Consider the following 26,875-nt stretch of genomic DNA (forward strand, 5'->3'; position numbering starts at 1 on the left):
CATGCTCAAGATGTGGCCGGACCAGAGTCTTGTAGAGTAGGAGAATAAACGTTTTATCTCTGGAGTGAATCCCCTTTTTTATACATGCCAGTATTTGGTTGGCTTTGCTTGCAGCAGCTTGGCATTGCATGCCATTGCTAAGCTTGTTGTCTACTAGGACCCCTAAGTCCTTTTTCATCTTAGATTTACCCAGAGGTTCTCCCCCCTAGCGAGTAACTTGTGTTCGTATTTCTGGAACCCAAGTGCATTACCATAAATTTTCCAAATTAAACCTCATTTGCCATGTAGTTGCCCACCCCAATATTTTGTTCAGATCTGCTTGTAAGGTTACCACGTCCTGTATAGAAGGAATTGGCCTGCTTAGCTTAGTATCGTTCGCAAATACTGAGATTGTGCTGGGTTGTTTATTAATACATTAATATACCAATATAATAAAATTCATAATCCATTAAATATAGCAGAACGATAAGATTATTTTTTTTTCATTTTTTGTTTAATTGGATTTTAATTTGATTGAGACTGGGCTGCCCATGGGTATTACAGCCTTCTTTAAGATGCGGGTATATATAGCTGTAAGAAGAAATAAATCTTCATATCAAATTAATGCTTTTTGCCTTTACTGTACAAGACCAGCTACAGTAATCTTAAACACTTCACAGAATGTCTATACACACATAAACCTTCACAAATAGCTAGTGAGAAAAGAAAAAATAATTTGTTGTCCAGAGAGTCACAGCATGGAACATACACAAAGCCTTGTAATAGTTCTTGAGCAATAGTTAGAGCTAAAAAAAAAGGCCATTCCCCTTAGTGTTATTTAAACCAGTACAAAGTTGTTACACTTACATTGCCTGATTTTTAAAAAACATAGCTTAAATTAATTAAATGCAAATGAACATACCAAATCAGTCCTACACACTGGGTTGATTTATAGCTTTTGCTGGCACAGATAAACCAATTTTATCTTAAGGACAAAAAAGGAAGGGATGAAATGACAAACAGCTTGGAAACGTATATTTAAGCCAAAGCTCACAGGATGGAAGAGAAATAAAACAGTGCTCCTGCTAACAAAGAATAACGTTTTTAAAAGGGACTCCTACAATTATGTCTCATGAAGGCTATTGGTGCAGGCTCATTTAGTCATAAAATGTTAGAGTTGATGAGTTTAATTCCTAAGGAGATGGAGGCGGATTGGGTAATTAAAAGGATGCATTACTACAAACATTGATAGCAACGTCATTTCATAGCCTGTAGGACTGGCCAAGTGAGAGTACAATTATAAGAAAAAGGTTGTTAAAATAGAACTCTACTTTTTGTAAGAGTTTATATATGAAAATAGAAATATTTCCATTTTCTTTTACAAAAGGTTTTATTTGCAAAGTAATTTAAACAGACAAGTTAGATAAATAATGAGACGGCTACATTATATATGACAAAACCTTAGAAAAAGCCCAACAAAGGGTTAAAACAAGAGAATTGCAGAGCTTCTGAGTTCACTTAGCATCATAACTAAAGTCAATAAGTCTCTAGTTGAGAAAGCTCAAGTTTCTGGGTTGTATCATGTGGTGAATGAAAACTGAATGACCCAGGCTTCATATTGAGAATCCCAAAGCATTGAAACAACCATCTCCTGTTGTGTGCGGTGCAGTGACTTCTGGGAACCGGAATGCACACCGCGCTTCCTGTGCTCCGGGCACTTTTAGGGGCGTGGTGACACCGCCGAGCGGCGCCTCCCACTGTACGTGGCGCCACTATCATCCAAGCCATGTTGTACGGCTGACAAGCCCCAAGAATCAAATAGTGGGGCCAGAGGCAGCCGGACACACAGAGACATACCCGCGTAATGTCAGAACAACCCACCATCACCCCCAATCGCTACATACAAGGCCTCAAATGTCAGAAATCTATATATAGATACATGAAAAACTGTAAATCAACCACACAAGTGCATATGAATATATGAGTGCCACCATATATACTTGATATGCCATAAAATATATAAAAAATATAAAATAGATCAAAATAGATATCCAAATATATGGCCATCCTGAAAACTGAGTGGGCATCAAGATTTAAATAAAATAAAAATATAATTCTAATTACTCTGTTACTTCAAGTAACAGGAAAAAAAAAAAAAAAAAAAACACAACCCAGGGGGTAGGGAAAAATAGGGGGAGAAACAGCAACGTGCCGTCAACCACCTGTCACATAGCCTGGGTGCGGTATAGAATCCAGAATGCTAGTCTTAGATGGCCAAAACTCTTGGATCGTATTATAGACTTATGACCTATCTGACCCTACTAAGCATATAAATGAATATAATTTAATAAAATATATAAACATCAAACATTATATTGATCTAGTCATATACATGTACAGAAATCAAGACCTGCAGAACTCGTGGGTAAATACTATACATATACAGTATAAATATATAATATGTAATAAAATGGTAGCACATAAAATGTATAAAATCAATACCACATACCCCGTGTATGCGGAGACCCCCTGAGGTCAGATGACCTAATTAATCGTCAAAGTTTGGAAAAATCCTGACTGATCCAAAACCCCACCTATCTAGTGTAAGCACTTGCCCCAAACCTGCCGGCCCCCCTGACCTCCCCCGCTCCTAAATTTTTCTTCTCTTACCTCTTGGACCTATCCCTTAAGACACAGAAACTTACTTCCTACACTCCCTATCAACCTATCCACATAGAAACGCAGGAGAAGACAAAGGTATTCTGAGTCCTAGATCACCGAATTACTGCCAGGATGTCTAACCCCTCATTTAGTCCCTTAGGAGCCAAAGAACCCAACCGGTGAATCCAATAGGTCTCTCTGCTGCACAGTTTCTGGAATCTCAGCCCAGCATCCGTAAAGCCTGTGATGGATTCAATGCCAAAAGCTTTTTTTGTCATACACGTCCCGGTAGTGGCAAGAGAGGGAATGTTTGTCAAATCCTTTAGGGATATTCCTTTTATGTTCGCCAAAACGCGTTCTAAATGTACGTGAGGTATGGCCGACGTACAGAAGCCCGTAGGGGCAGACCAGGCAAATAAACCACAAATTCTGTGGCACAGTTAATAAACTGTTTGATAGAATAAACCCTTCCATCTGTCCCTGTGGACCCTTTTTTTCTATGCCACATATATTGGCATAGACCACAGTTGAGGACTCCACACCTAAAATTGCCCTTCTGACAGAAGACTGCTCTCCACATTCGGGCTAGATGCGTCCTGATGGGTTTAACTCGACTTGGGGCTATAAAGCTCTTGAGATCTTTGGGTCTCCGATAAATAACCTTGGGTTTATTTGCAATAGACCCTGATAGTAATGGATCCTTCTCAAGGATACCCCAATGTCTCTCCAAGATCTTTTTGATAGAGAATGTTTTCTGATTGTACTTAGTACAAAAAGCCACCTGGTAATCCTCTCTCGCTTTTCCCTCATTATTTGATTTCTCTCTCTTTGTGGGTTTCCCGTCTAGGTACTCCTGCTTATACCTCTCGTAGGCTGTGCGGTATAGTTGATCATGTGTCCCTTTTGTTGGAATCTTTTGATCAATGTCTGGCGCTGTTCCTCAAAGTCGTCAAGTTTTGTGCATGTACGTCTCAACCTGCAGAACTGCCCCAGGGGGACAATTATTAATCCACCGGGGATGATGATGACTTTGAAGGTATGAAGATACGGGTTTCCCGCTGTGGGTTTGAAATGTGTCTTAGAGGATATTGGTCCACCTGGCTCTGCCATTAATTCAAGATCCAAAAAGACCAATTTGTCACTGTCAACCTCTTGAGTAAACTGTATCCCATAAGGGTTACTCTGGCAGTGCTGAATGAAACCTTGTAGTTCCATATCTGATCCATCGCAGATGATAATTATATCATCTATGTATCGGGCGAAGAGAACCAGGTTTGCTCCAAATGGGTTCTTATTCCAAATAAAATGGTGTTCCCAACCTACCGGGTCTCCTGCGAGCCTTTCATAGGTCTCTGAGTCGCTCAGAAGTCTGTTTGCCTCTGCCATGTATTGGTCTCTGTCTTGTACCACCAAACCACCTACTTTATCTGCCTGCCTAATGATAATATTGCAGTTGGTTTTAAGACTCCTCAAAGCCTCACAATCGTCTGGAGGCATAACTGCAGAGTGGTCATCCCTGGCTCTTTGACATAACTTCTCAAACTCAGAGTATACCATCTCATAGAAGGTGGAGATGTAATTCCCTTTGGCCTAATGAGGATGGAAGACAGACCTGGGTTTAAATGTGGTATGTTGGATCTGTCGTGTGTGTACCTGACACAATGTTTCCAGTTCTGACAGGTATTCATAATCTCCTTCTACCTCTCCTTCTATCCAAAGTTCCTCTAATATACGCTGGTCCTCATCATCCTGAATTTCTCTCCTCTCCAGGGGCCCAATATGTTCATTTTTTTACTCTTTTTTTTGGCAAAATACCTTTTCAGAGTTAGATTGCTTGTAAATTTGTTCAAATCCACAAATAACTTGAAGAGATTTGGGGACCCAGGAGGGGCATAGTTGAGGCCCTTACGTAACAGTGCAAGTTCAGGTTCAGTGAAAGATGTAGAGGACAGATTATATAATTTAATAGTGTCATTTTCCTCTAGTACGCTTTGCCTCTTTTTGTACTTCTTACCCCCTCTTCTTCCTCTCCTTGTGTGCCTGGCCTTTTCCGCCTGTTTGAATTCCCTGACGAAAGGCCATTCTCTAAAAAACGGGAAGATGATACATGGGTAGGGCTCTGCCAGGGGCTATTAGATGTAGTAGCCCCCCTCATTAATGTGACCAGCCCCTTGGGACTGCACTAGGTCAGACTGCTGGCCTGGCTGCAAGGGATTCCTACCCCTATCCGAATTGCCTGCCTTTATGCTAGATGTTAGAGGTGTTCCTTCAAAGTTACCCCCATTCCTGGGGTGACCTAACCCCAAAACCTGCCCCTCAGACTCCTCTGGCCTTCTGAGTCTGGTGGATCTAGGTGTATTATGTGTGTTATCATGTCTAGGTGACATTTTGGGTTTCTTATACTGGACTTTGGTGGCCTTCACTTTTCTCCTTTTCCAGAAGAAAATCTTGTATCTCTCTTTCAAACTCGCCTGCCTTTTTGGCCTCACATTCTACAATGGTGTCATTTATCTTGATGTCCCACACAGAAAATGCCTCCAAAGATGCCTCCAAAGATGTGAAGGCTGCCAGTTCCTCCTGTACTTCTGAAATTTGAGCTTGAATCTTGACAAGGTTTTGTTCTCTTCATTGAACTATGAGCTTCATCCACTCCCTACTACATTCCCTAGCTGACTTTAGCCATTGGACTCTCAAGTCTTCTTCCAAAAAATGACAAACATTAGTAACTCTGAGTCCTCTGGGAGCTCTGTCTACTTCCATATATTTTTGTAACGAGACGATGTCCCACCACTGTTACATCTCATTCTCTAAAAACTGTTTCAGTTTATGAAATTTTGAAATCATTGTCTCTTCATCACTTACATCTGTGACCTTTGCTGATGTATCCTCATTGGTTGTCATGTGTTTTTCAAAGGAATCCACATGTCCAGTATAAATCCAACCTGACAGAGAGATGGACTAGCTCTGAGGAAGGGAGCGTGTCTCCCGAAACGCATCAGCGGTCCAACGATAGGGACAACAACCTTCACATGTGGTGGACTCATTCCATGCAATATATGTTGTTCTTCTTGTGTGCAAAACTATCAGCGCAATAATATAAATGATAAACTATGAAAGATATATATTACGTGAACTCTAAGAGCAAACTGACAGTGATCATCCACAAACACTAATTGTGCTCCCACTACACAAAGCATAAATACAAAATCAGAAAATGTGCTGCGCTAGATCATATATAAGTGCTAAATGAATATCAAAGCCTAAAAAAAACAAAATTCAAATAATCCCAGGTGTGGGTGTAAATCAAATAAAAAAAAAAAAGTCCATGTGCTAATGTGATGCTGTATCCTCAAACTCAAATAATCCCATAGGTGTTAATCAAATGAGTAAAAAGTCCATATGATACAGTAGTGCTGTATTTTCAAATGCAAAGCACCTTCGTGAACGTTCTCCACCACCACAAATCCAAGCCTCTCACCTTAGTTTCTGACCCAGGAGTTACCCAGGCTCAGATACAGCAGTCCCCCACAGGGGTAATGAATGCTCAGCAGGATAACACAGGAAGAATGTCTGGGATCCAGTGGCTCAAACACCCATACATGAAGGACCTGGTGGGGAAGGAAATAAACACAAGAGATCTAATGCTCTCTGCTGCGTTAAAGTAAAAGCAATGTATTCCATAAAATCTACTTACAGGAACCAGCACTAAACTGTGTGGGTGTAAGAGAGAGAGAGGATGCGACGTCAGCAGCTAGGCTCCGCCCCCCTGTACGCGTTACGTCCGCGCGCAGGGCACTGACTTCATCAGCAAGGGGTGGAGATAGCCTGACCATAGTGCAATATATCGGCCTCACCGGCCAAATAGCTCTAAACTCTGATTGGCTGAACAACAACAAGTCCTCGCCCCTCGGGGCGCCGCCAGAAGATACACTAATGCATCTCCGGAAGGGAACACATAGCACACAGGACCGTGCCACATCTAATACTTACATTTCTGGCTGTGGGGACCAAAAATAAACAATATCAATAAATAAGAGCCTGTATAACAGAGGCGGCTGCCTAACATCACATCCTCCCTGGACATATACATAATTGCAATATATACCAATCTAAATGGGCCATTTAATATATCATCACAAAACTAAGAAAAGCATAGGGAAATACATTAAAAATCTATAAAATATCCATAATTTAAAATATAATTAAATCCTGCCAATAAATTTACATAATTATTGCTAAAAATTGAAAAATACATATATAATAAAATACATTAATCTTTAAAAAGGTGAATAATTAAAAAGCAAAAAAAAAAAAAAATAAAAACATATGGACCTACAAAGTATATACCTAAACCCTATCATACATATACATTTTATTTATCACTTATAAAACAATTCAAGTCAAAATCTACGTTCAGCCCCCTGGGCGAGAGAACTTTAGTTTCAAAAGTCCAAAAGGATTCTCTTCTACTCAGTTGGCGGATGAAGTTTCCACACCTTTTTAACAAATTCAACACCCAAAAATCGCAGAGATGCCGGTTTCCTGTCATGAGCTTCCCTGAAGTGTCTTGATACATTTTGTGCGTCCTACATACTGGAGCCCGCACCCGCAGTCCAGCATATATATGACATCGGCAGTGGAGCAAGTGATCAAATCTTTGATCACGTACTCCCTGCCTGTACTATTGGCAGTGAAGGTTTTCATTTTCCTCTTGTTAGATTTGGACTGACAGCAAGCTCCACATCTCCCACAGGAATGAAATCCTGATAGAAAGTTAAATAGGGTGGTTCTCTTTTGCACGGGGGTCAATTACTCCGGGGGCCAAACGATCTTTGAGGATCAGGGCTCTCCTGTACACAAAACCCGGTCTATCAGGAAGATGGGGTCCAAGAACCCTGTCATGTTTTAAGATACCCCAGTGCTTTTAAACAATCCGTTCAATTTGCTTATGTTAAACATTGAAGTCCAACACCACTCTGAACTTTATATTGGCGGATCTGGGCTTAACTGTATCCCCTAGGAGTCTATTCCTGTCCATGGATCCTACTTCTCTATGATCTGCCAGTACCCTATTCATGTCATAACTTTTATCTCTAAACCGATCAATAAGGACCCCAGATTGGGAAAATTAGTCTAACTGACTTGAGCAATTCCTCCGTATCCGGATCAACTGTCCCTTAGGGATATTGAGTAACCAATTGTTGAGGTGGCAGCTGTCCATGGATAGGTAGGAACTCCTGTCAGTGGGTTTAAAGAAATTTTTTGTGTGTAATTGCCCTTGATGTTTAAAAATCTCTAGGTCCAGGAAGTGCACGGCCTCAGTACTTACTGTGCCTACTAGTAACTCATACTGGGCACTGGGTTTCCCTAAAAAAACATCTGAGGGTCCTCCATCTGAGCCCTGGTACAGATGGAGGACCCTCAGATGTTTTTTTAGGGAAACCCAGTGCCCCGTGGGGGTACGGGGGATCCACTGGAAATCAATCTGGGTAAAAAAGAAGAGTTAGAGAGGAAAGAGAGCAGGAAGATGTCTACAAAAAAAGAAAATATCAGTAGGCACTGGCATTTTCAATATTAGCGGCACTATTTTGACCAAGGATGAAATCAAGGTTCTTGATAAGGGGCTGAAATATGCCCCTATCAAGAACCTTAACAAATTTGATACATATGTGAACCTACAAAAATTTGTACGTACCCTCAACCAAAATAAATATTTTTTTAGCCAAACCAGATACCAGACCCCCAGTAGTGGAGAGAGGGCATCACTCCACCCTAAGAAACAAGTCGGTTTTTAACCCATTCAACAAGGATAACAAATTTGTTGAGGTTTTCCACAATCTGGTGGTGTCGGATCTGGAGAATTTACAAGTAAGAAAAGTCCACGATCCCCAGTGGATTAAGAATGGAATAACTAGTCTAGAGAAAAATAAGAAATTAGTGATCCATCTGGCGGATAAGGGTGGGGGGTTGGTGGTGATGAGTACCGAATACTACAAGGAAGAAATGATGAGGCAACTCTCAGATAGAGGTACTTATGACCTGCTTAATCGCAACCCCCTTAATGATTATAAAATCCGACTGGATAAATTAATTAAAAGAGGAGTCAATAAAGAGATTTTAACTAAAAAGGAAGCCCAGTACCTTAACCCTGTTGCCTGCAGAATCCCGATCATATACTTTCTCCCAAAAATGCATAAGAATGCGACTAGACCCCCGGGAGACTGATTATTAATGGAATTGACTCTCTGAGCCCTAGGCTTGGGCAGTATATCAATTTTTTTTTTACAGCCCCGGGCTTCCGCCTTCCTTAAAGATACCAAACTTGCCATCCAATGTTTACAATCTATAGGTGAAGCTGAGTCATGTATCCTTGCCACAGCGGACGTTAGTTTCCTATAGACAATCATAGGGCACGAAGCAGCCCTAGAAGCTGTTAAGTGGGCATTGCGTGGCTCAGAACTAAAAGAGGAGCACTCCCAATATATTGTGTCTCAAGTTCTGTCTCAGCCATAACTATTTTTGGTATTCTGGAGATTTCTACCTACAGATAAGGGGCATGGCTATGGGGGCAAGATTCGCTCCGAGCGTAGCGAATCTGTTCATGGCCCAGTGGGAAAACGATATTGTTTTGAGGGATCGTCCAGTGGAACTCTTGTGTTACAGGAGGTTCATTGACGATCTGCTGATTATTTGGAGAGGTGACATGAGATCCTACAACTTATTTAGGGAGAAAATTACAGTAAGTACTGAGGCCGTGCACTTCCTGGACCTAGAGATTTTAAACATCAAGGGCAATTACACACAAAAAATTTATTTAAACCCACTGACAGGAATTCCTACCTGTCCATGGGCAGCTGCCACCACAACAATTGGTTACTCAATATCCCTAAGGGACAGTTGATCCTGATATGGAGGAATTGCTCAAGTCAATTAGATTACTTTTCACAATCTAGGGTCCTTACTGATCAGTTTAGAGATAAAAGTTATGACATGAATAGGGTACTGGCAGATCATAGAGAAGTAGGATCCATGGACAGGAATAGACTCCTAGGGGATACAGTTAAGCCCAGATCCGCCAACATGGAGTTCAGAGTGGTGTTGGACTTCAATGTTTAACATAAGCAAATTGAACGGATTGTTAAAAAGCACTGGGGTATCTTAAAACATGACAGGGTTCTTGGACCCCATCTTCCTGATAGACCGGGTTTTGTGTACAGGAGAGCCCCGATCCTCAAAGATCGTTTGGCCCCCGGAATAATTGACCCCCCTGTGCAAAAGAGAAACACCCTATTTAACTTTCTATCAGGATTTCATGCATTTGGGAGATGTGGAGCTTGCTGTCAGTCCAAATCTAACAAGAAGAAAATGAAAACCTTCACTGCCAATAGTACAGGCAGGGAGTACGTGATCAAAGATTTGATCACTTGCTCCACTACCGGTGTCGTATATATATGCTGGACTGCGGGTGCGGGCTCCAGTATGTAGGACACACAAAAAGATGTCTAAATGTGCGAGTAGCAGAACATATGAAAAACATCAAAAAAGGAGAAGTGTTGCATAATGTATCAAGACACTTCCGGGAAGTTCATGACAGGAAACCTGCATCTCTGCGATATTGGAGTGTTGAATTAGTTAAAAAGCATTGGAGGGGTGGAAACTTATATATGTATTTTTAAATTTTTAACAATAATTATGTAAATGTATGGGCAGGATTTAATTATATTTTATATTATGGATATTTATAGATTTTTAATGTATTTCCCTATGATTTTCTTAGTTTTGTGATGATATATTAAATGATTCCATTTAGATTGGCATATATTGCAATTATGTATATGTCCAGGGAGGATGTGAGGTCGGGCAGCCGGCTCTGTTATACAGGCACTTATTTATTGATATAATTTGTTTATTTTTGGTCCCCACAGCCGGAAATGTTAGTATTAGAGGTGGCACGGTCTTGTGTGCTATGTGTTCCCTTCTGGGGATGCATTAGTGTATCTTCAGGCAGCGCCCCGAGGGACGGGGACTTGTTGTTGTTCAGCCAGAGTTTAGAGCTACAGTATTTGGCCGGTGAGGTCGATATATTGCGCTATGGTCAGGCTATCTCCACCCCTTGCTGATGATGTCAACGCCCTGCGCGCAGACGTAACGCGTACAGGGGGCGGAGCCTAGCTGCCGACGTCGCATCCTCTCTCTCTCTTTGACAGCCACTGTTACACTTGCACAGTTTAGTGCTGGTTCCTGTAAGTAGATTTTATGGAATACATTGCTTTTACCTTAACGCAGCAGAGAGCATTAGATCTCTTGTGTTTATTTCCTTCCCCACCAGGTCCTTCATGTATGGGTGTTTGAGCCACTGGATCCCGGACATTCTTCCTGTGTTATCCTGCTGAGCATTTATTACCCCTGTGGGGGACTGCTGTATCTGAGCCTGGGTAACTCCTGGGTCAGAAACTAAGGTGAGAGGCTTGGATTTGTGGTGGTGGAGCACGTTCACGAAGGTGGTTTGCGTTTGAGAATAAAGCACTACAGAATCACGTGGACTTTTTTCTCATTTGATTTACACCTATGGGATTATTTGAGTTTGAGGATACAGCATCACTTTAGCACATGGACTTTTTTTCTCATTTGATTTACACTTATGGGATTATTTAAATTTTGTTTTTTTAGGCTTTGATATTCATTTGGCACTTATATATGATCTAACGCAGCACATTTTCTGATTTTGTATGTTCTTCTTGTCTGTGAGTATGTTTTTGGCTTTTTAATAAGTTTTAAGGTGTCCAAGGGTAATGCACCAGGTGTTTGTGCCTCCTTTTCTTTCTTTTGTATGCACTTCGGATTGGAGTTCCTCGCCTGAGGAGAGCAGTACGCCTGTAATTCCCATTAGAGTGAGCGCTTGAGTGTTAAGTTGTTTGGATATTAGGATTGGACATCTACATAGGTAAGTACACCCTACATTATTAGGGGGATGCAATCACTATAACCATCCACACCCAAACTATGCCTTCAGCGTGGTGGGCTTTAAAGACCTTTTTTTGCAGAGTTTCATATTTTTAAGTTGGTGGAATAAAAATGTTTCCCTTATACAATGGATGTTTTGAGAGATAGTTCTGACTATACCTTGATGTTCATACCACGCTGGCCCCTTAGGAGATTAAACTGATGAGATTATCAAGCTTATTTAGAAAAAAAACACACACACACACACACACAAATAGCAAAAGGAAAAAAGGATAATGTGTCCCATAACAACCAGTCAAAATATAGTTTGTACTGGTATGGCTTCAGTGAATATATTGTATAGGTTTCTATGTGTTACTGCCATATATGTTTAATGCTTTAAATTGGTTTATTGAATAAGCATGTATGCTTTACTAGTTTTGAGCCCTCTGATGTCACAACATCATCAATGGGTAAAATTTATGTCAGTAAAAATAAAAAGCAAGGCAAAGCTCTTAACGCCTTATACCAAAGCTTGATCCTCAGAACTGGTTGCCAGATTTTACGTCACGTTGGGGAGTTGTTTATTCATGAATTTAATAATTTCCTCTGCTTACTAAGATAATGATATTATTACCACCATATATATGCTATAGCATAATGGACACGTTGAGTAGAAGTACCATGGTGGGAAAGGATGCTAGGTAGATATAAGTATTAAAAGTCATTATCACTATTAGTATTGGATGAACAATCTTTCCAAGGAGCACTATGGATACATTTCAATTTCTTTATGAGGTATGAAGGGTATGCAAAACTAACCTTTATACCTTGTGCCAGTTTCTCAAGCAGCTGTTTGTTGAGATTAGCAATTTGTAAAGTACCATTTTGCATATTCCACATGTTTATGACCCCCCACCTTCAACCTCATCATGCTACATGACTGTAATCATAAAAATAAACCTAATTTAATACTGAGACAGTATATACAGAGTATACCCACATACACATTGGAAAAGAGTTACTGTATGGGTTGCATGACCCTATTGTTATTGTATAATTTTGTCATATAGTATGATTTTGTATATCAAACATGTATGGATGGGGTGTGTGTGTGTGTGCGTGTGAATCTTTTATCTTGGGCAGGTATACTCTGCAACCATACATTACTGTCCTGAAGATGTTGTTACTCTGTATCATAATACTTATACCTTTTGAATGTTACAAGATTTTCCCAATGCATACCTACCCCAGTATACATGTTTGTTTTGAAACTGTGGATAAAGCTGGCCACAGATGGTGCAATTTTCTTTCTTGCAACCTCAAGAAAATTGCTTGATTCCCGCATCAACATAGTCAGCGTTGATTAGGGAATCCCTCCCACTGAACTATTGAGTTCTCCTGGCAAAGTGGGGAGGTGCAGGTAACCGTCCTGGCTGGGAGAACACAAAGTGATTATTGGTAGTGGCTATAGCCGCTGGCAATAATTAAAAGTACAAATCCAACATCCTGGTAATACCCAATTGATCAACTTGGGTATAATTAGCCTGCCCATACATGGTTCAAATCTCGGACAGTCCCTGCTGAACTGGCCTGATTCTATGGCCGGATTAAGTTTGTTGCTGGACCTTACTCCTATTTTCTTTCAAGTTCTGCCTGGTTTGGTTGAGGTCGTTATTAAAAAAGTATTTTTTTGTCTAGGTTAAGGGTATTTACAGTACATCCAATCTCACTGTTTTTAGCTAGCATTTATTAAAGGCCAATTAGAGCTGAAACACATTATCTGCTTAAAATGCAGTGGTTGTTCACTGTTTATAATGCTTTAAATTGTAATTAATAAAGCTTTGATTTTATTTCATCTTGAAAGTGCTGATCATCCCTTGCTGTAAAAGAGTTAGATGTTACTTGAGCAATCAACTTGGGTACAATCAGCCTGTCCATTCATGAATTGAATCTCGGCCGGTTCCTGCTAAACCGGATAAATGTCGACCCATGTATGGCCAACTTTAGCAAAGATACTGCTAGTACAATGCTAATAGAGCCTCTATAATAGAAAGAGGACAGCTGCAAAAAGAAGTTTAATAATAGTGTTGGCTTGGTTTTCTTGCTATGTCATGACAGCTCTGGATATTGTTTTACTATTGTCATTGACTAATATCAGACTTCTGTGATTTTAAAAGAGAAGTATGGCTTTTTTAAACAATAAACCATCATACTCACCTAGATGGCTGCAGCACCAATTCCAGCTGTAGCTGTCCCCTGAGAACTGAGTGATAAAACATCGCTGATTGCTCAGCTCTCGGTCTTCAGTCTGCAGAGAGTCAGTGACTGTCAGTAACTGAATCTCTGTTCTGCCCCTCCAGCGCTCAGTGCAGCTCTGGGATGAGGAGGGTGCGAGAATAGTTGGCTCAGGTTTTCAGAGGCTCGCTGAGAGGCTGAACCAGCTGCCGGTCCTGGCATTTGGGTGGATCCCAACTGTAAAGTGAGCCTAGACTGGCTGAGTGATGCCATCTGACAGTGGACTTTGGCCTGCTGTTGGCTGAAACAAGGTCACAGGAGTGCAGAATGTCCTTTAAATCATAGAAGAAGCATAAAGCTTTAAAGAGAAGCAAAATAGTGTTGGCTATGCTTCTCCTTTAACTTGCTACCTTATGCAACAAATTTTCAGTATCAAACTAATTGCTTGTAAAAAACCAAAATAATAAAATCCGCACTATGGAAGAATAATAATTGTGTAGGCTGCTAGCACTGAAAAATAGTATATCAGTGCTTCAGTATAAATGTGTGAACAATAAAAAGTGAAGTGCCTTAAAGACATATGACAAATCATATACCGTATATATAACATTAAAGTCCAAAATTTTGAAAGAAAAGAAAAAAAGTAAGAATTAAAAAGTGCAAACTGAGAAAACCAATATTAGTGTTAAGCCTCGTACACACGCAACTAATTTCTGCCGACCGGTCGTCCGGAGTCGTGTCTGTTGGTTGGAATGTGCTCTAGACTGCACACGAATTTTCCCGCACGACAGAATTCTACTTCAGAAGTGATGTCATGTGTTGGATTGCTTTGTATGTGTTCTTTCATCTCTGAGCATGCCTAGTCTTGCTCATAAGATTTCGGACGTGTTTTGATGGTCGACAAAAATTTTATAGCCTGCACACCAGGATTTTTTTCGGCCTGAAAAGTCGGAGTCGGTTGTCGGAAGCATCATACTAACAAGCTGAAAATCGGCAGATCGGTCGTCGGACGAAAATTCCCGGCCGAATTTTGAATCGTGTGTATGGGCCTTTAGAGATCTTCTCAAAAGTTCTTCAGTGATCTCCCCTCACCCATGTACAGAATGCAAACTCACCAAAATTAGTGACTGCCACTTCAGCAGCATAACCCCCTTATGCCCCATACACACGTGCAGATTATCTGAAGACTTTTGTCTGTAGACTTACCAAAACCATATAATATGAGGTCAAACCTAAACACTTACAATTTGTATGCAATCCGGCAGGCCCTTGCACTACATAGAAAAGTTAAATCTGAAGACAAAAGTCTTCAGATAGTCTGCACGTGTGTACGGGGCATTAGTCAGCATGTTGTTTAGACATGGATCATAAGAATATAGGGATTCCCAGGACATCTCCTTAGGAGCATCCAGCACTGAATAAATAAAGCTAACCAGGAGCCAAGAGAAGATTCCAACAGTGTAGTACCTTTAATGTAAAAAGCATATAGACAGAACATGCTGGACAATTAATTAAATCCCTCACATCTAAAAGCCGCTGTCGACCCAGACTTCGAACAGCAGCATGATGTCAGCACCAAATTCTGCGCGCCAATGAGTGTCATCCCATTGGAATATGCAAACAATAAAAATTGCTTTAGGAACAATCAAAAGGTGGTTATACCCTTCTGGGAAATGAAAGGTAAAGACAAGTAACAGCATTAATAACGTAACATGTTACATAAGTTGAAAGAACCATCTGGTCAGGTCATACTGAAGCTAACCACGCATTAATAGAGAATCCTTCTGTTCTCTGAAAGTAACTACAATGTCACAGGGGGAAGTCTAATGTGCAATGTCCAACAGGGTTCTGTGCACACCCATTTTTGCTTAAATAAGAAACCCAAGGAAGGGAGAGAATGAAGGAGGGAAAGGTAGAAAAAAATTCAGGAAAGAGAAGCAGGGTGGGAAGGGGTTAGGGAATCGCCCACAGAGAGCAGAAAACCTCAACACAAATCAGGCAGTGGAAATTGCAGGTAAGTAATGAAAGTTATGCGTATTAGGGGAATTCATTGGAGAAGCAGAAAAGATCCTAATAAACCATCTTATGTTGCTTTGACTTATGCCGGAGAGCAGAGTTCAAATCCTCCATCCGTTCAATGTTACCTACTATTGCAAACCATTGGGCTTCTGTTGGCGCCACCTGTTGCTTCCACTGGCACGGAATGCACGCCTGTGCTGCATTAGGAAGGTGTTTAAGAAAGGACCTTATGATATTGATTCCTTGATAAGGGGTAAGGGTGAGTAAAACTTTGTTTCATCATGCAAAGAAATGTCTGTAAATTTGTGTATCAGTTGAAGAACTGAAAAAAGATAGGGGCTTGGGGCATTCCCAAAAGACATGTAGGAGGGTGGCAGTATGCAGGCAGCAGTGCCAGCAGCGTTCTGATTGATTAGGAAAAGCTTGGCCAAAACCGACAGAGTTCTTTACCAAGGTTTCTTTGTATGTATGGATTGCATGGGTTGTTATCGACATGAAAATTTAATGTCAATGGCACCCTTAGAAAAATATTTATCTAGAAAAACGATGACGGGTTTAATACTCATTTTACCCACTGTATATATAAACACACACACATACAGTATATGGGCAATAGGGGAAATATATATGTACTGTTTTATATCTTAATTTAATTAATTTACTTAACACTAAATGATCTGCTTGACGGACTGACTAACTTACTAACCATCTAACCCAATATAAACAATGTATGAATATATTGTTTTTCATAAATTTTATTTTAAATGTTATTTTTTCTTAAATTCATTAAAACTAGTTTAGCTGTGTATAAAAAAAGAATATCATTGCCACTAGGCAATCAGCTAGCAGCCACATTCTCTCCTTGTTTCTGACTCTCCAGCTTTGTAAAGCTGTTGACATTGGTACATACACACAAATAAATGCCACAAATGGATTAAAGCCCCAGGAGGCTTTCCTCAAGTAAAGACCTAACAGCACAGACAATGCCTCAATGCATTTTTTACTATGGTGCTTAGTCATAAGATTTATGGCTAAGGCTCATATTTAAAAAGCATTGCCAGAAATGCATCAATGCATTTTCTGTAAGGTGCTTACTTGAAAAAGAAAGCTGACGTCTATAGCACCTGTAAGAGAGAGGCGATTACCTTTCTGTGATCACTATAATTGGTTAATTGTGGTGTTCACATGTTAGGTAGCTACTCAGAGTTATTACTTTAACACATTCCCAACACTGGAAATATCCATTTACATGGTAGTGGAGGATAGTTATATAGTTGCATAGTAAATAAGGTTGAATTTTGCATTTATGTTTTTAGCCCCCAAGTGCATGACCTTACATCTCTCCACATTGAACCTCATTAGCCATGTAGTTGCCCCCCACCATTATTTTGTTCAGGTCCTTCTGTCAAATTTCTATATCCAGATGTGAAGTTATTGCCCTACTTATCCACTTCAGCTCTGGAAGATTTTACCCCCTTCCTGACAAGCCACTTTTTGCAATACAGCACTGCGTTGCTCTAACTGACAATTGCGCAGTCATGCCACGCTGTACCTAAATAAAATTGATGCATTTTTTCTCCCAAAAGTTGAGCTTTCATTTGGTGGTATTTGATCACCTCTGCAGTTTTTTTTTTTTTTTTTTTGCTCTATAAACAAAAAAAGACCAACAATTTTGAAAAGAAAAAAATATTTTTTTTTAATTTTCGGCTATAAAACACATCCAATAAAATTTTTTTAGGCCAATATGTATTCTGCTACATATTTTTGGTAAAAAAAATACCAAAAAGTGTATATTGATTGGTTTGCACAAAAGTTATAGCATCTCCAAACTATGGAAAAGATTTATGAACTATTTTTTTTATTTTTGTTTTACCCTGCCTTTCCTTCGAATGATCGATGGGTCCCTGTGGCCATCGTGGCTGACCGATATGCTGATTGTCCAACAACAGCGGGAGGGGCGCTCCGGTGGCGCTTGCGCCCCAGATCGCGTGCACAAAATCATGTACATGTGCGGGATTTTGCACAGCCGGGTCGCCCTCCCGCAGTATATATGCTGTGGGTGGTTCGGAAGCGGTTATCCTTGTGTCATCCGTAAAAACGGAGATTGAGCTATTTATCCCATTATATAAATTTTTTTATATAAATCCCATTCCCTATATCATTTATAAATAAGTTAAACAGAATTGGTCCCAAGACAGATTCCTGGGGTACCCCACTTACCACTCCAGACCAGTCTAAGTACATGTTATTTATCACCACCCTTTGGACACACCCCTGTAACCAGTTTTCTATCCAAGAACAGACCTTATGGTCCATGCCTACAGATCTCAGCTTGTAGATTAAGTGTTTGTGGGGAAACGTATCAAATGCTTTTGCAAAATCCAGACACACCACATCCATAGGTCTTCCCCTATCTAGATGGCAGCTAACTTCCTCAAAGAATGTTAACAGACTGGAATGACCCTTCATAAACCCATGCTGATTACTACTAATGATTAGGGATGTTCAAAATTTGGCCGAATTACGAACTTTTTGCGGTAAAAGTTCGGAATTCAGACACCAGAACCGCCCAAAATGCAATGGGACAGGAACTGGGCTTTAAAAACCTGTGATTGGCCCAGAAACATCAGTAAAAGCAGATTGGAGTGACTAGGGGGTCCAGAGGCCAATCAGGAGTGAATACGCCCTCCATATGCCCCCCAGTACATAGCATAGCCCCGGCAAATCTCTAGCACTGTAATAGAGAGGCTGTGCAATAGAGTGGAAGCATTTCTTTTATTCCTGCTTCTCCAGTGTCATTTTGCAATTATTAGTGTGAGGAAAGGGACATGCAGTGTAGTTAGGGTGCTATATACCACTATAGTTAGATTCAATAATCTAGTTTCTGTAGAGAAAGTGTTAATTGTCAGGGTGACCGTAGTGTAGGGTGAACTGACTCTGCTATGCCAGGGTGACCGAACTCTTCCATGTCAGGGTGACCGCCAGAAAAAAAGATAATTTTTCTTAGAATTTCAGTAGCGCAGGGATGGGGCTCCGCTCCTTTCACACCTGGGCGTTTTTTTGTTGCAGGCGTTTATTGGGCATTTTTTGGGCGTCTTTGGAGGCAGGCATAACATCTGAACTTCTGTATAGGGGTATATATACACACACACACACACACACACACACATACATATACATATATATATATATATATATATATATATATATATATATATATATATATATATATATATATATATATATATATATATATATATATATATATATATACACACATACACACATATAGTTGTGAAAGGAGCGGAACCCCATCCCTGGACCAGAACCAGAAAAAAAGATAATTTTTCTTAGAATTTTCAGTAGCGCAGGGATGGGGTTCCGCTCCTTTAACACCTGGGCGTTTTTGTTGCAGGTGTTTATTGGGCATTTTTTTGGGCGTCTTTGGAGGCAGGCATGACATCTGAACTTCTGTATAGGGGTATATATACACACACATGTGTATATATATATATATATATATATATATATATATATATATATATATATATATATACACACACACACACACACACACACACACACACACACACACACACACATCACATACACACATATAGGTGTGAAAGAAGCGGAACCCCATCCCTGCGCTACTGAAATTATTTCAGTAGCGCAGGGATGGGGTTCCGCTCCTTTCACACCTATATGTGTGTATGTGTATATGTGTATATATATGTGTGTGTGTATATATATACCCCTATATAGAAGTTCAGATGTTATGCCTGCCTCCAAAGACGCCCAAAAAATGCCCAATAAACGCCTGCAACAAAAACGCCCAGGTGTGAAAGGAGCGGAACCCCATCCCTGCGCTACTAAAAATTCTAAGAAAAATTATCTTTTTTTTTCTGGTTCTGGACATGCTACAGAGCTGAAACTTCACAGGTTTTCAATAATTGGCTCTCTATCAAAAACGACAATTTTTAAGAACTTTTTTGTGTGATTAATAGTCCCTGGGGCATAACCCAGAACCCTAGGCACTTTTTAGGGACATTCATTGGGTTTTAGGGCTTCAAAATGGTGTTTTTTGATTCCAGAAGTTCGGGTCCCATTGATTTCAATGGGGTTCTGGAATCCGAACCAAACTTTCGGGAAGTTCGGGTTTTCTGGTCGAACCAAACTTTTCAAAAGTTCGATCATCCCTACTAATGATACTGTTAAGGATAATTCCACTGCCTAAAGTGGTGATGATATTTGTGATGCTTCATCATACCAAGTCAGCGCAACATGTGTTAAAAAAATCTCTTGGGCTTTAACCATACAAGACAGATGACCATATAACACCACTATTTTATTTAAAGGGATTATGTATTTGATGAGGGTGTACACACAACATGACACAACATGACAAGGAGAGCTGAGGCCTACTTACAAACATTTGGTCTCGAGGAAAAGAGACATACCTTAGTCATCCCAGAAGAGGCTCATCATGCCAACCGATGTACAGTCGTGCTCAAAAGTTTGTAGAAATTGTGAAGTTTTGGCAATGATATTGAAAATATGACTTATCATGCAAAACAATTGTCTTTTATTTAACCAATTCAGCTTCGGAAGCTTTAACCCCCTTCATTAAAAGGCCATGTGTTGTGATACGTAACTGCGTTAATTAAACTGACAATTGTGCGGCCGTGCGACGCTGTACGCAAATAAAAAATTATGTCCTTTTTTTCCCCACAAATAGAGCTTTTTTTTGGTGGTATTTGATCACCTCTGAAGTTTTTTTTTATTTTTGTGCTATAAGCAAAAAAAAAATACCGACAATTTTGAAAACAAAAAAAAAAAAAAACATTATTCTTTTACTTTCTGCTATAAAGCACATCCAATAAATGTAAAGAACCTAATTCAGGCCAATATGTATTCTAATTTTTTTTTTGGTAAACAAAATTCCACTAAGTGTATATTGATCGGTTTGCGAAAAAGTTATAGTACCTACAAACTATAAGATATTTTGATTTTTTGATTTTTTTTTACTAGTAATGGTGGCAATCAGTGACTTATAGCAGGACTGCAATATTGCAGCAGACATTTGGGACACTAACTGACACTTTCAAGACAGTGTCACACTTTCGGGCTGGTCTTGATTAACACTGTGCAGGAGGTCTACACATTTATCTTTTCTTTCCCATGAATTCTTCCATGGCTGTGTGTTTTTTCTTGCCATCTGACTACAGTTAAAATTCCTTGCCTATTAACATCCTTGGCCCTGGGTTTCTTCCTGCCGTCTGTTAGGTGGTCTCGCTGATCCTCTCGGTTTGTCCTCCTCCCTTTGTCGCAATTGGGATCATGTTTCATCTTCCTCCAATTATCCAGAGACCGGACTGTGCATATTTGATTTTTATGTTTGGCTTTATCTAATTGACTTACCTTCATTATAGGTACTCTGTACTGCACAAAATATGTTAACACCCCTAAAGACGGATAACCTCCAGAAACGCGTTATTCATTATTATCATATGTTTCCTTGCTTTTGTACCTATATACTTATATGATGAGGTAATTTTAGGGCTAGCCACCCACACGTTGTCTTGTATATTTATGTCATCTTTTGTATTCTCCATTTTCCTCTTTTATACCTTTGTAAAATAAAATTCAAGTTTTTACATAAAGATTATCACCTCATTGCTTCTATTTGCATTTGAACTACTATTTAAGACCTAAAAAGTCCCCTTGGGGGTTTTCCCTCTTTGTTTCTAACTGACACTTTCGACACTTGGGAACCAGTGACACACATACAGTAATCTGTGTTAATGACACTGGCAAGGAACGGGTTAACATCAGGGACGATCAAAGGGTTAAATGTGTGCCTGATATGTGCTTTACTACTATAGGGGAGGTGTTTGTACTAGGGGAAGGCATTGATCGGTGCCTCTGTTTAGCAGAGACACAGGATCCCATCTGCCTTGTTTACATAGTCAGACAGCCATTCTGTCACTGTACTGAAGCATCGGCGGGTACCGGCGGACATCAACTCCGCCGTACCCGCCAATCAGCTCCCGCCTTGTCATAGAGATTGTGGGCCACCAGGGGCGCACAAGCAGGCCCCAAACCCATAAGTGCTGGATCATGTACTAGATACGTGGATCCAGCACTGTAGAGTCGTCTTGTTGCTGTATATCTACAGTATACAGTCGGCAAGTGGTTAAGGTTAGTGATCATATGAAGCCATTTATTACCACATAGTTGTTTTATCATTTAGTTTATCTTAATGATAACAGAAATCACCCAAATGGCCCTGATCAAAAGTTGACATACCCTGGAATGTTTGGCCTTGGAACAGATACACAAGGTGACACACACAGTTTAAAATGGCAATTAAAGGTTAATTTCACACATCTGTGGCCTTATAAATTACAATTAGTGTCTGTGCATAAATAATCATCAAGTTTGTTAGCTCTCACATGGATGCACTGAGCAGGCTAGATACTTAGCCATAAGGAGCAGAAAAGAACTGTCAAAAGACCTGAATAACAAGATAATAGAACTTTATGACGATGGAAAAGCATATAAAGAGATATCCAGAGCCTTGAATATGCCAGTCAGTACTGTTCAATCACTTGTTAGGAAGTGGAAATGTCAGTGATCTCTTGATATGAAGCCAAGGTCCGGTAGACCAAGAAAGTATGCAGTCACATAGTATGCAGTCTTCCTGTCAGAAGAATTGTTCAGGATACAAGGAAAAACCCACAGGTAACCCAGGAAAAATACAGGCTGCTCTGGAAAAAATATGATGTGGTTGTTTTTTGGAGCACAATACAACGATACTTCAACAAAAATGAGCTGCATATGAGTTGCCACAGAGAAGTCTTTACTGGGTCAATGACAGAAAAAAAGCAACTCAACCATGCAGTTTCTTTGTATCAATTCTTGAATTCTTGAATGTTCTTTGAACAATTATTTTAGCAGTTGTGGCTGCGATATTTCTTGGTCTACTTGACCTTGGCTTAATATAAAGAAATCCCCGTAGACAGGTTGTTTACCAAGAATATGGCACACAGGTTGTTCGTTATAGTTAATCACTTGAGCGAAACACCATCCTACTGCACCATTATAAATGCCATCTTATAGTATACCAATATATAGCAGCAAAGGAACACCAAAGATCCTTCCACTGCCATGATATAGCATCATCTTGTGGTGTAATGGCTAACCATTATACACTTGCATAAAAATACAACACTAAATAAACAATACATATATTCCATAAAGATAGGAATATAAAAAATAACGTTAAAATAAAAAAAAATAAAAAAAACTGGTACAAAAATATATTAATGACATCACAGTAGGAGCATTTTCTTCTAAAAAAAGAACGCATAAATCTCAAATGCTACATCTTTTTGTCTCTAGTTATTGTTAATAAAGACGTTTACATGCTAACCAATATTTAACCCATGAGGGGTGAATGTCTTGAGATTATAAATCCATTTAGTCTCGAGTTTAGATATTTCTCTCTTAGTAGATCTCCCCCTTCACTGGGGAATTTATTTATCTATAGCAGAAAAGAGTGTCCCTGCCAGGTTATTGACAAGCACTCTAGCGTACTGCTTAGAAAAAATATGGCAAGTATAGCCTTTTTTAATATTACCTACATGTTCACCTAGGTTGACATGTAAGGGTCTCGTTATCCATCCCACATATTGCAAGCGGCGGGGCACTATAAAAGATATGCAACGCTATAAATAGAAGAAATCTAAACAGTAAAAAACAGTAATAAAAGATTTAGTAGAATATGATCCCAAAGTGGCAGTGGACTGAAACGTGGTAACTCTTTTGTTATTGAGCTTGTTATTCTGACAAATGGAACATTTCTTACAGGGGTAAAAAATCCTTCATGTTATGGAAAAAGAGGGTCTATGACATTAGGGGCAATCTTAAATCTTAAAGCTTAATCTTAAAACCCCTTAAAATAGCACTTGTGATTTGTCAGGCAATAAAGGACCTTCCCCCTTGTGCTATAGCCGAAATATGGCTACAGTGCGGGCTTAATTAGCCAGGAGGGTGTTGTGTTTTATTCCAAAACTGAATTTACTTCTACCAATAGTTCTGTAAACTGCAATACAATCAGAGAAACTTAGAATTATAATATGTATTACATGTGACACTTTGCAAATAAGTACAACATTAAAGCGGTTGTATCCCGCTTTTTGACACTTTTACCTACAGGTAAGCCTATAATAAGGCTTACCTGTAGGTACAAATAATATCTCCTAAACCGGCACGGTTTAGGAGATATTTACAGTGCATGCAGCCGCTCGCGCGAGCGGCGCATGCGCTCTGAAGGTCCGGGGGGACCTTCAATTAACTTGCCGGGAGCTTGCCGGAAAAATCATGCATGCGCGGGAGTGACGTCATCGCGGCTCCGGCCAATCAGCGCGCTGGAGCCGTCTCTTCCGGCCAATCAGCGCGCCGGAGCCGCCGAACCCGGAAGAGACGACGAGGGATCATGGCAGCGCCCGCATCGATGTCCGGGGGTCCGTGTCGGGGCTTCATTTTAAGGTAAGTTAAACATAATGGGCTAGTATGCGATGCATACTAGCTCATTATGCCTTTGTCTTGCAGGTTTTTTTTTTTTAGTTTTTTTTTTATAGGGTTTACAACCGCTTTAACCACTTGACCCCCAGCCACTGTGCTGCTACTGCGGCACAGTGGCTCGTTCCCGTCCAGCGACGTAGACCTACGTCGCTGGACTCCTCCCCCTGTAGGCGGCGCTCGCGCGCCGCCGGAGGCGCGCTCCCACTGTTTTCATTCACAGCGGGAGTCGGGCCAGGGGAGGAGCGGCGGCGATCGCCGCTGCTCTGCCCCGATCGTCGGGGAATCGAGTGAGGAGATCCACCCGCCTGTGTAAACAGAGCGGGCGGATCTCCTAAGTGACAGGGACTGACAGATCGGAGTGTTCAGCATAGCTGAACATCCGATCTGTCCTTCTGTCACTCAGTCACCTCCCCCCCACACGTCAGTAAGCACCAGGCATACATTAACCCCTCCCTCTCCAATAAAACTAACCCCTTCACTACCAGTGTAATTTTTACAGTAACAGTGCATATATATAGCACTGATTACTGCAGTAATGTAACTGGTACCCCCAAAAGTGTCAAAAAAGTCAGTCAAGGGTCCGATCTGTCCGCCGCAATGTCGCAGTACCGCAAAAAAAAAATCGCAGATCGCCGCCATTACTCGTTAAAAAAAAAAACACCAAAAATGACAGAAATCTTTCCCTTAGTTAGTAAACGCAATAACTTTTGCGCAAACCAATCAAAATACGCTTATCATGATTTTTTTTTACCAAACATAGGTAGCAGAAAACAAATTGGCCAAAAATTTAAAAAAAAATTAGATTTTTACATTTTTTTAGGGGGGAATTTCATATAAAAAAATGTTAAAAATATTGTTATTTTTTCAAAATAAACGCTGTTTTTTTGTTTATAGCGCAAAAAGTAAAAATCGCACAGGTGATCAAATACCACCAAAAGAAAACTCTGTTTGTGGGGAAAAAAAGGACGTAAATTTCGTTTGGGTACAGCGTCGCACGACCGCGCAATTGTCAGTTAAAGTCGCACAGTGCCGAATCTCAAAAAGTGGCCTGGACGTAAGACAGCAAAATCCTCCGGTGGTAAAGTGGTTAAACATTACTATACTGAAAGCTAATATTCATATCATATATCAAACACACAATAGTGCAGACCAAGTGTAAAATTAACTTTGGGAAATAATAAATAACCTTACAGGCATTTGTGTATCTAGAGACAAATTTGAAGATCTTCACTTGTCTGCATCATTTAAAATGGCTTCTGTAACTGAGGAAAAACTTTATTTTGTAAAATAAGAAACTTTATTAACAAAGGCAAGACTTCCTGTTTCTTCCTGTGAGGAACCTACCTGCAACTTCAACAGGCAACCACCAGGTGTTCTCAAAATGAAAATCCTACAGACAATCCTATAATAGACAGCACAATTAGCAAAATTTGAATGTCTGACTGTATTGGGACCAACAAGACTTTTTTTACAAGATTAAATACCTTTTAACGTTCAGTTTTCTTACAAATTTATGAACATCAATAAAAACCTTAGTTGCCTGTAAAGTGGCGCATCTGTACGATGTATGGAGCCTGCTGTAGCAACACTGACATTTCTAAAGGAAAAAATGTCATTTAAACTTGCTCGCAGCTGTATGTATTGCCACTTTCCGGCAACAGATGAAAAAAAAAAAACACAAAAATGAAAAAAAATGGCATAGGGTCCCCCCAAGGTTTTTAAGGGGAACCCCATGGCAAAATGTAAAAAAAAATACAGTGTAGGATTTCCCCCTGGCAGGTCAGGAAAGGGGGGAATGAGCAAGTGACCTTCCTCTCTCATGAACCATACCAGGCTACATGCCCTCAACATGTGGGGTGGTTTCTTTGGGGCAGCGTTTCTTATTTTTTCCATTTTTTGGGGTCCGATTGACGATGGATTTACATCAAGAGACACTATTTTTATTTTTTAATAAACGACTTGTCAAAAACTGTTTCTTGTGTTTTTTACTTTTTGACACTTTTTTAGTGAATGGGTAGGGGTACTATTTCCCTGATACCATTTCACATAGCGGGGGGGATCTGGGGGCCCCCTTGTTAAAGGGGCTTCCATATTCTGATAAGCCCCGCCCGCAGATCCCCACAACCACAGCCCACAGTTGGGAAGAGACCCTTGTTCCCATCAACATGGGGACAAGGTGCTTGGGGGGGCCACCCAAAGCACCCTCCCCATGTTGAGTGCAAGAGGCCTGGTATGGTTCATGAGGGGAGGGCTCCTCGCTCACCCCCCCCCCCCTGTTCCTGGCCTGCCAGGCTGCATGCTTGGATAAGGGCTTGGTATTGATTTTGGGGGACCCCATGCCTTTTTTTTTTAATTCTGTCATAGGGTTCCCCCTTAACCATTTAAATACAGGACACTTTCACTCCCTTCCTGCCCAGACCAATTTTCAGCTTTCAGTGCTCATTGG

Source organism: Pelophylax lessonae (assembly GCF_965119305.1).
Source record: "Pelophylax lessonae genome assembly, chromosome: 1".
Taxonomy (NCBI): domain Eukaryota; kingdom Metazoa; phylum Chordata; class Amphibia; order Anura; family Ranidae; genus Pelophylax; species Pelophylax lessonae.